Here is a 12300-nt window from a genome sequence, read left to right on the forward strand (position 1 = left end):
AAAGTTTTGTCAATCTTATCAACAGATTGACTGACATGCACTTATGTAAAGGTTACCTAAAATTGTAGGAGCACACCTTCTGTAAAGCATCCCTAATGTATCAATTGTTCATTGAAGAGTGACTATTTAATGCAAGTGTCAGAACCCGCCATCGCGGCCGTCCTTCCTTGGCAATGGCACATCCCTAAATTCCGACTTTGCCTCTACCAAGATGGCCGAGATCCGAGGTCACTTTGCCTCAACAAAGATGGCAAAATCCAGAAAGTGGCCTCATCTTGCCCTAAAGCCAGTGCCCAAGCAAGGTGTCTGATACCTTGTGTGTCTTTACCATGTTTCTTTTTTGTTTTGGCTCTTGGCGGCTCTGACCCCAGCCTGGATTTGAACCTCACCTTGCTTCCATTTGCCCTGACTACACTGCTGCATCCTGCCCCGACTTTGGCCAGTGACCTAGATCTCCTTGATCAGCAATCGGACCCAAGGCTTCACTTTCCAGATCTGAAATGAGCATTATCACAGCTAGTAAAATTGGGGATTTTTAGAACAATATTACTCTGACAGGTTAATTATGGTCAAAGATTCTTAATACAATAGAATCTCTTATATCTAGCACTCAAAAACCCTCCCACATATAAAACATAACTTTTAATAGTATATTAATTAAAATTACAATTTACAAAAGCTAAAATCAATTTAACTATGAACTGGAGCTGCAACCTATAAAATGTAAAGAGGCATCCCTGAAGAAGCTCTCCAGAGTGAAATGCGCGTCGGACCTTAGTGACGTGTTATGTGATGAGTGTATCCTAGAGGTATAGCTACAATGTGGCAATAAACTGTTGTAGCAGATGCTGCAGTAGATATTTTTCCATTTTGATACTCCGTGATTTAAAATAACTTCAGTTTGATAAACTCCTCTGCATTTTGTTTAGCACATGTGACAGTGTATTCCTTAAAGTTTGCACATTAATTACCATCACATACACAGTCGCAGCCCCTCACAAGAATTTAGGAACAGTATACAGACTCTATTTGTCTTTTCTTTTACCACACTGATGATTCACAGATGATTTAGCTTTGATCTTTCAAATTTAGGGTAGTTCTTAGGTTAGTGTTAGACTGCTCTTCTACCATCATGATAGCATTTAAGGGTTTTATGTTATAATTATATTGGAATATAGTGGTGTGTTTAAGTTATTGCTTTATTAATCTCTACACTTCTGAAGGTATATAAATGCTCAACCTCTACAAACATTACTATAAATATTGATTGCCCTTAACATTTTATAGATCACGGCTCCAGCAAAGAGTTTATTGAATTTTAGCTTTGATAGGTTCTTTCTTTCAGTTGTAATTCTAATTAATATACAGTACTATTGAAAGTAAATGTTTATATCTGGAGGCTTTCTTTGAGTACTAGATACAATATGAGATTCTATTGTATCCAGAATCTTTGCAGATATTACTTAACCTTGATAGCACCCCTCTTTTGATAAATACAATAATTGGAAGGCAATTATACTACCTAATATATTTGTATGAATGCTCTATTGTCCTTAGGTCATTTCAATACTCTATCTGCAGTACCTTAATACATTGTCCACATGAAGCATGCAACAACATAACATGTATGATTCTTATTTAAATAGGGCACAAAGTTGTTGGTTATTATCTAATGCAGTTTGTTCATTAATATGTCGTGTCATCCAGATGTATAAAAGGCAAGAAATGAAATGACAAATTGTGAAAATCCGTCAGCAATTTTTTTACATGCTCAGATTAACACACATATGCTTGATTTATTTATATTATCTGTAACAGTACCCTGATAAAAGACAATATTGAATGGGCTGTAAGGTGTCTCCAGGCATTGAACGGAGTCTTATGGCAGAGCACTGCTTAGTTATTATGGCCCTCCATGTCTCAATGTACGAATTGCACTTTGTTCTATGGCCTTTGATTCAGAAGATTGAGATTAACATTTTACTGTCTGGTAGAAGCAACAATGCTTTGCAATGATGTTTCTCAATATACAGTATAAAGTATGTATATTCCTATATAGTATCACTTGCGGTAAGCTCCGTTTCGGTGTTGGGGAAAATGTCAGTGGGACGTTTGTGCTGCTTGAAGTGATATGGTCCTCTTTACCACACAAGATTGAATAAATAAGTGTGTACTGTAAAACCAGTGCAAGAAAATGCCCAAGAACATAACGCAAAAAATGTAATAAATACCAGCAGGATTGAAAAAATAAAGAGTTTGAACTCGCAATCCGTTTTGTTTGTAAAAAACCCTTAAGTGAAGAGATCCATAACTGGGGAGTCAGCGAGATGTCCGTGCTTGCCTCCAACCGGTGTCTGTATTCGCTTTTGCTCCATAGTGCAAACGCTTTTTTTTTTTTTTTTACCAATCCTGCTGGTATAAATTACATTTGTTGCACTATGTTCTTGGGCATTTTTTTGCACTTGTTTTACCCATTTATTTATTGAATCTTGTGTGGTAAAGAGGACCATAACACTTCAAGCAGCACAAACGTCCCACTGACATTTTCCCCAACACAGAAACGGAGCTTACCGCAAGAGACTTGCTCTAAACTTTGTATCTAGTTTCTGTGAGATCTTAATTTACTCACATCTAAATATTCACACTGTCATTTATTTTTAGTATGCATACAGATGTTTGTTTTCGCATTCCCATATCTTTTTTCTCTATCAATCTATCTATCAATCTATCTATCTATCTATCTATCTATCTATCTATCTATCTATCTATCTATCTATCTATCTATCTATCTATCTATCTATCTATCTACACCTACAGTATACACTTGTGTTTACAAACACACAGACACACAGAGATGAGATCTCTCATTTGACGTTGATGCAATTATAATCCCGCTGAAACTGGGAGGCAATTAAACCAAAACAAAATGATGCAGCTATTGTATTGTATGTCTTTTATTTATATAGCGCCATTAATGTACATAGCGCTTCACAGTAGTAATACATGTGGTAATCGAATAAATAACAGATAATATAAATAACAGATCATGGGAATAAGTGCTTTAGACAAACATAACATTAAGGAAGAGGAGTCCCTGCCCCGAGGAGCTTACAATCTAATTGGTAGGTAGGGAGAACGTACAGAGACAGGAGGAGGGAGTTCTGGTAAGTGCGTCTGCAGGGGGGCAAGCTTTATGTATCATGTGTTCAGAATATCCACAGTGCTATTCGTTTGCTTCTTTAAGCAAGTGTGTCTTAAGGTGGGTCTTAAAGGTGGATAGAGAGGGTGCTAGTCGGGTACTGATGGGAAGGGCATTCCAGAGGTGTGGGGCAGTCAGTGAAAAAGGTTTAAGGCAGGAGAGGGCTTTAGATAAAAAGGGGGTAGAAAGAAGACATCCTTGAGCAGAACGCAAGAGTCGGGGTGGTGCATAGCGAGAAATTAGGGCTGAGATGTAAATTGTAAATTCCCAACTGTAATGCATTGGAATCTTCTGTTTCAGCAGTGAAAGGGTTTGTATTATGTGGTACTAAGAGGAAATGAGACATATCGTTCCTGATTATTGTCAGAGAGACTTTGTACAGTGGATATTTTCAGTAGGAAATTGCAGTAACTGTTAATGCACTGAGACTCTGAAAGTGATCATGGATGTGACAGATGTTGTGCTTTAAAAAGGAAGGAAGCTTGACCCTAAAAGTGAAAACATTTCCCCATATTACTTTGGTTTGTAGGTCATTCCTTCCCTTTACAGCAGGGAATTCCTCTTGAGGAAGCACTACAATTATTAATAGGCACTATGAAAAAAGGTGATACGTTCTTACCATACCTACTATATCTATTTTTTATTATCTGTTTTGTCTTCTCAAGTGTTGGAGAGTTATGTTTGAACAAAGTGATCTCATGGCGGAAATATCCTGGCATATTTAATTTTAGTAACAAGGTGAAGTTTCTGTATGCCTCACTTTTCGCAGAATATTCTTTTGTTAAGGTCCTTCGGTGAAGCTTAACCTTGATCTCACTTTCCCCACGATGTAAGATTTAAAAGTAGACATAAAACCCATATCAAGAATAGAAAAATGAACAATATTGTATCACCATGAAAAATACAGTATACTTAAATGGTGCGAGTGGAGTGAAGGAGCAATGTTCTGCATTGTTACCTTTGTTATATGACTTATAATACTTTGTGTGTTACGTTTAGCCCATGTCACGGGACACTCCTGGAACCCAAATCAGCATAAAATTCCACACGCCACCGCTACGTTCTTTTCTGAGAACTTGGTCCCTCCTCACCGCGAGTTACTCCAAATTTCTGGAGCTCAAGTCGGCATCAAATCCCAGCTGTGTCCACTACGATAGTTTCTGAGAACCCACAAAGTTGGGATTTATACTCTGGCACGCAGGCTTTTCATGCTATAAATCGTAGCCGGTTGCTCTGCTATTCGCACCTAAGCAACTTTGAAAAGCCTGTCCGCGCTCTTTCTACCGTAGGAATATAGGCATTTCCCGGTTTAAAGACACTCACTTTAAGTACACTCGCGAGTAAGGACATATCGTCCAATAGGCAAACAGCAGCTCACGCATGCACCTGTCAGCATGTCCTGAACAGCAATACCGGCTCCCTACCTGTACCGAAGCTGTGCGCAAGCGGGGAGACTATAGAGCCTGTTACAAATGCGTTATTTACATCAGTTATGCACGTATATGACAATTGCAGTACAGTACATGCATCGATAAGTGGGAAAAAGGGAGTGCTTCACTTTAAGTAAATTTTCGCTCTACATACATGCTCCGGTCCCATTGCGTACGTTAATGCGGGGTATGCCTGTACAATCTGATTGGCTCACAGCTTCTTATAGTATTCTGAGTTTCATTCACAAAACTCAGCAGCCAATAAATGCGTGGGAAAATTCCCAAGTAACCAGTCAGCAGAGCCAAGCCGGCTAGAAAAGTTGGGTCAGTGGGAAATCTGAAATAGTCAAGGGACATGCGCAAGCTTGCCACCTTTCTCTCTGGCTATCTCAATGCCACCCATTGGAACAGGCTTCCCAAGGTCTGGCTGAGCAAGTGGCATCCTGGAGGACTGCCATTGATCTCCGGACCTGGTACTCCGCCTTTCCCCACTGACCAAATGTTATTCTCACCTCCTGGCATCCTCTGACTGCTTTGAACTCCGATGTCCAGCAGACTTACCGGCACCTATGGGTTAGCTCGGGCAGCCTGTTTGGACATCGTTTCCGAATGTAAAAACACATTACATTTTAATAAAGTATATTTTCACTAAACTTCTGGGTCTTGGGGAACAGGGGACAGAACAGGAAAAATGTTGTGGTTTTATTTCTATCTGCCTTATTCCCCACACACTTTCTCTTAGACTCAGTCTGGACTCTCAGTCCCCCCTCAACCATATATACGGTTAGGGTATCCACAAACCCTATACAGGTTATGGGTCACCTTTGCACTAGCTGGGGTACCCCCCTTAACTTGGGAATTCATGTTTTAGCCCTGTGCCCCATTCTCCTTTCTGGGCCGTGCTGAAGTAGGGTACCCTAGTGGTGAGTCGCACTTGCTTTTTCAAGGGGAGATATTGCCAGGACAATGTGCCTACATGTATCCAAGAATCAGGCATGATTCCCGGGTACATTTATGGAGGAACCAATAACTCCGGACCCCAACCTCTTAGGCACATTCTGTCAACGGTTCCCTGCTTGCTGGCATGCCCGGAAAAGGGAAAAACACAAAAAGTACTTTTATTCCATACAATATTTTTTATCATTTCAATGTTACTTGGGCCAAGAGCTAACTCTCTTGGACCCTTACACACAGATCAGGGGAAAACAAAACGGGCTTAACCTTTATTTGAGAGCCTAGTTACCCCCTATCATCACAACCCACTGATCCCTTCACAAGGTACAGTACAATGTAAGACTCCTTAAAAGAGACTTCAACAGAAAGGGGGTGACTTTTTCCTGCTCTTGTAATTTCACTTCTAATCATGGTTTTCATTTGTAAACAGTGTCAAATCTTATCACAGACCAATGATTGAGCATGTCTGTTGAGCAAGAAAAGCCAATAGGACCCTTAATTCCCATAAATAATTATATGTTCTGTATTTAACTTCTAACAAGCAGGAAAGGGGTCACAATGGCTAAAGTGTTAATGCTCCTATCATGGAACGAAAGTAGGGAAATCTCTTTACATTTGATTGCAGTTAGGGAATTTTTGTTGAGGTGAAAATAGAAAAAGTATGCATTTTCCAGCAAAGTGTTGTCCACAATACACAGGCTGAGTTAACCATGATGCAATGGGTCAAAGAAGGGGATTCTGCATTAACTTATGCCTAAATTGCTGTATATTAGATAGCTATTTGTACCAAGGATGTGCAGATATTATTCTTAAATAACGTTTATGTATTTAACCCCAAGTAATTTGTTAACATGCTACAGGTGATAAGACTATAAGATTGCTGCTATACACAAGACCATTTATTACAGTGTATCTGTCTGTCGCTTTTAACCTAAAATTGCCACTTATCTCAATTTTGGCTACCAAAAAAGTCATTTTAAGTCTTAGCATCAGTTACAGTAGGAAAATAAATATGTGATTAAGATTTTTTTTTTCTCTTCTAGAAAATGATCGCTTTGCTTTCACTGTTTTCATAATGACTTCCGTTTGCAAATTGTTGGTAATTTTATTTTTCTTTGGCAACATGATTGTCATTACAATAGTCTAGTATTCTTTGTAATGCATTTACAGTATATCTTAACCATCTTTCCTTGCAATACTGCTGCATCCATTAACCGGGTAGAGATTCTGCAGAAACATGCAAGTGGGTTTTGGTACTTACAGAATAGGCTCTTTGCATGAATAATATGTGCCAATGGGAGAATGGAATAATCTTTTGCACGATAAAGAGCGTCACAACAAATCATAGCACACAAGTATTCATGGGAAAAAAATGTTGTAGTACAAATGGACCAAGAAGCTTTTTTTTTGCACAATAAGTATGCAACTACTTGGTACTATTTTATTATGAGATGATCCAAGCTCTTTATGTTATCATTGTCGCCGGTGAAATTGAAGGTCTGCCACCACTTTAGGATGTCTTTTTAAGGTTACTGCTGTTTGAATTTTGTGCGTGGTACTGTAGGTAAATTTATTGTGTACCTGTTTTGAAGTTCACAGTAAGTAAAGTTACGTCTCTTGCAAACAGCTAGAAGAGCAAACCCTCTTTGGTATGTCATTAGCTCTTACTTTTAGTCCCATGAATAATAAAACTGTATGTTACAAAAAAAAGTTTCAACTCAGCTCTGTATTCATTGGTAGAGCTCAAAGAGAGTAGGGTCAAAAACAGCAGTGCACAAATGAGTTCTGTTTTATATTCCTTCCTGTCGTGAAATGGGATTATCTGAAAAAGGGTGTAGCACTAGCCTGACCTCTAAAATGACCTCCCCATTCAAATGTACCTCCAAACGTTACTATCTCATATTAAATTAGTCTTTGGGCAAAAATTAATTCTGCATGTATTGTTTAAGCATACATAATGCAGCATCTCCTGGAAGAGAAACTGGCAGAATCAATGTACTGTACCTACAGTAATACAATGGGCCGGTTGCTCCAAAAACCTTTGCACTCCGTTTAATGTTTATTTAATTTAGATGCATTTTGTTGCTAGCCTAGGGAGCTCTCATTGTGGATCTGAATTATTTGTCCCCACCAACACTAAGAGACAAAAATAGACTCAGATTTTACTTTATACCTTCCGTTGTTATCCAAATGCACAGAATACAACTGAGAATTTTTTCCCAAAGGTTCTATAGTCTGCATATTTAACTGGACAGTAATGTGAATGGATGTCATCTTGTTTACATCTTAAAGATGTATATTTTGGGTTTGCCTGACATTCTGCAGAATTCATTGTCACAGTACATTTCTCAGAATCTATATATAATTTAGCTCTGTTTAACTTCTTTTGAGCGTAATTGCTTCTTTGTTCTGGATTTTAATTTTTAATTAGCTTCTGATGCCAAGCCATTTTATTTACTGCTTTTCATGTCAAATTCATCTGCAATTGCATTTTTACGACAGCTTTCGATCAACATTTCTTACAGCATTTCATTCTTATTCACGTTTTAGATAAATAACAGTTTTCTTTAGCATCTACACAATTAGCCCAAATTGGGGCCGGAGTTAAACTTATAGTTAACCATATTAACCTCTTGAGGTGATATATGGTTTTCACAATAGGATAGCTTCCAAATACATCTAGAATGGATCACACTCTTTTTCATCATATTGTGATCCTGCATTAGGAATTCGTATATATAACAATTAAAACAAATATATAAAATGAATAAAACTTCAACTCCGGACCCAATTTGGTCATAGACAAGGACGGGCTATTTCGAATAGGTGTATATATATCCACACATCACCATGAGCTCCACACCCCTAAGAAGTGATGTAGCAGTCACGAAACGCGTAGGATGAAGCTTAGTGACGTGTAACCAAGTGAGCTTGCGGTTTGTCTGAGGTTTTGAAGTAAGGAGATTGGCGCATGAGTGAGGTCATCAGGACGGGACTTTACATATGGAAGCGCAACCACGCAGGGAGTTCAAGATCCATCACACTCCACTGCACCGAGGGGTGTCCCCCATTCCTTCTCCCCTCTCCTAAATTCAAGCTGCGGACGGCACTTTGTAAGACGCGCCTTCATTCCACATGACATGTGAGTGCATGGTTTGGGGTTTAATTGTTGTTTCTTAATAAATTTGTATTTGGTACCACACATGGTGTTCCATTGCATTACATTGTGAGGTACAACAGCAGAGACCAGAAATAGAGCTTCCAGCAGCGACCACGAGACCCCGCACTGGTAGAAGTACATCATATCCGAAAGAGAGACTAGAGGACATAACAGCACTGGTCCCTAAAGATACCAATTGATGTATGCTGACTACACATATATTGTAATAGTTAGCAGGAGTGAGGGGGCCTCCGAAATCCTATATGTACTGCGCAATGGTGTTCTTGTTTCTCATTCTCAGCACAGTATGAATTTTGAGTGAACATCAGAGAATCAGCGTGCTGAAGCACAACAGAACTGTCTCAACCGTCCATCTATTAAGGACTGTAAATTATACTGGACTGGTATTGTATATCAGGGCCTGCGCCTACAACTTTTGTTCTAACCATCTTTGTCATCGTTCATTAGATCCTAGTGGAAGGATCTACATTGTATTGTTTGTAGGCTGCCATCCTGTCATTTCTGTTTTGCAGTCAGTCAGGATACTGTTTGTGTTATTTCCTAGCAACATTAACACAGGTTTATTCACACATAATTCACTTTATAATTTGGAGTGATATATCATTTGTTACTATTGATTATTTAATGCTATATATGTTGTAATCACTTGTTATCTTAGGCATCACTGTAATCACGGTTAGTCACAAATTTGTTAAATTAGTTGAGCGCTTTTTTATAGTGTTAGTCCATAGCTCTCTTTATATCACTGTCTTCAAACCTGCTGATGTGGGTGCTGATCTCCTAGAAAATACCCTTGCCATTGGCAAAATTCAGGATGCAAAAGCAAAATGTCCTAACAATGACAGCAGCTGTTTGAGCCTAACCTTTCTTCCCATTGCTTCAGACACCACTTAACCTCTGAAAATTGTCACCTGGCAGATGAAATTCCATTAACCTAGTATCAATTCTATCCCAAGGAACAAAGATAGTCCGTAGGGCCTACTGTTTTCCTGGGGAAATTGTTCTAGTTGAGGATTTAATGTAGGTAGCTGTTGCTTTTTACTACCTCTGTTAATTTTGCAAACACTACTCAGGGAACCCAACGCTTCCTAAAGGGCACCCAAGTAATTAATATGATGATACTTAAACCATTGATAAAGGAACTGCTCCTGAGACCTCATACCTTCCAGCTTCAAGGTGAAGCTCCTATGTGAGACCAGATATCATCCGGCTTGTGTTAGCACTCCCTCTTCCAGGAGATGCTGCACATTTTCTTGTCTGCTCCTGCTGATGCCATGTTCCGCGTTGTGATACCTCCCTCTGCGCCGACAAGCTGCTGCCACCTCTGACCTCGCCTTGTTAGGAATTTCCCAGTTGGGCTTAGACAATTGCATGAATGGGCAGGCTGCCAGACAATGGTGTATCATATAAGCACTCTCGCAGCCAATCTGAGCCGCCAGATTGCAGCGATTTTTCCTTTAGCGCAACCATTAAGGGCTACAGCTACACAACTCACGACCTGGTATCAGACCCTTGTTGTTGAGATAGAGTAGCTAAATCTGGATCCAGTCTTCTTCACAGGTGAGTGATAATACCTTGCCTCTGTCCTTTATTTCTATCTTCAAATTCCCACCTAAAATTTGCTTCTCCTCCCTACCACTCCTCAGCCAATGATTTGACCCTTCTCCTTAGCCTAGCAACACACCTTCAACCAATCACTAAACACCTGCCTTATCTCTACCTGGCAACAACCTACACCTTTCCCACCTAATTCACCAGCTTCCCATTAACCAATCACCTTTCGGCATTTTGACCGGGGTGAATCAGGTGTCATGACCCAGTCCCTTGTCGCTTTATGGCTAATTATCTCTGAGACTTTCACATCCAATATAACAAAGCATTAATTTGTTACTCTTTTGCGCACTTTTGTGACAAATTTGCTTTTATTGGCCCATTATTCATATGCCCCAAAACAATAAAGCTGGACAGGAGCTATTCAAACAAACAATGCTAAATAAGTGCTCATGAATCCAAATGATGTGCACAACACACTACTAGAAAAACTAAAATAACAATGTATCTGGTAAAATTAAGTGCAATATGTATATTGTAATGTACAATTAGACATACGCAATATTAGCTAGCTCAAAACCCAAACCCAAATTATTCTATATGTTTATATTTAATTGTGCCAACTGGAGCGCTACTAGTACTGGGCAAAGGACGTAAAATACACCACAGTAAACAAAGAAGGCTCAATATGACATTATTTGATTAAATTCTATATTTAAGGTTCAGGCTGTCTTATTGTATAATATATTGAACATTATATACATAGGCAAGATAGGCTTGATGCCAGCCTGGGGTAGGTGATAAAAAAGTCACGTTCAGGTCACCGACCCGGTAAAAAATGCGTTATTTTTAGCTGTACAACATTGATGTATGTAGGGTGACCCAACGAGCACCCACCGCACATTCATGAATGGCAAGTGCCTAACATGCATGCGCGGTCGGCAAACTGCGATCGTGCATGTGCTTGTCGGAAGTTCATGCGCGATCGGCACTTGCCAGCTGCTTGGGTGCTTGCGCGGTGGGCGCCTGCTGGTCACGTATGCACGGTCGGCGCTTGCCTTTCGCACATGCGTGGTGGGTGCTCGCCATTTTCACATACGCAAAATTTGTCCCGGGTTGTACTCGGAAAACTTTGGTTATTCTAGATGTATGAGACTACAAAAATAACTAATTTCCGTGACAATAATAAATAAATGTTAACCCCTTAGGCACCACATACATGTCATACATCCCATGCTTTTGACTATATCATTGTTTTGTTTCCTTAAAATTGAGCGTGTAGGACTTGCTGAAAAGGTCTACCTTGGCGTGGTTGCAGGCTTGATATTGTATTGTATTGTATTGTATGTCTTTATTTATATAGCGCCATTAATGTACATAGCGCTTCACAGTAGTAATACATGTGGTAATCGAATAAATAACAGATAATATAAATAACAGATCATGGGAATAAGTGCTTTAGACAAACATAACATTAAGGAAGAGGAATCCCTGCCCTGAGGAGCTTACTTTCTAATTGGTAGGGAGGGAGAACGTACAGAGATAGGAGAAGGGAGTTCTGGTAAGTGCGTCTGCAGGGGGCCAAGCTTTATGTATCATGTGTTATGTTCACAGTGCTATTCGTATGCTTGTTTAAGCAAGTGTGTCTTAAGGTGGGTCTTAAAGGTGGATAGAGAGGGTGCTAGTCGGGTACTGAGGGGAAGGGCATTCCAGAGGTGTGGGACAGTCAGTGAAAAAGGTTTAAGGTGGGAGAGGGCTTTAGATAAAAAGGGGGCAGAAAGAAGACATACTTGAGCAGAACGCAAGAGTCGGGATGGTGCATAGCGAGAAATTAGGGCTGAGATGTAAGGAGGGGCAGAAGAGTGTAAAGCTTTAAAAGTGAGGAGAAGAATGGAGTGTGAGATGCGGGATTTGATTGGAAGCCAGGAGAGGGATTTCAGGAGGGGAGATGCTGAGACAGATCTAGGAAAGAGTAGAGTGATTCT

This window comes from Ascaphus truei, chromosome 2 (assembly GCF_040206685.1).
Source record: "Ascaphus truei isolate aAscTru1 chromosome 2, aAscTru1.hap1, whole genome shotgun sequence".
Classification (NCBI taxonomy): domain Eukaryota; kingdom Metazoa; phylum Chordata; class Amphibia; order Anura; family Ascaphidae; genus Ascaphus; species Ascaphus truei.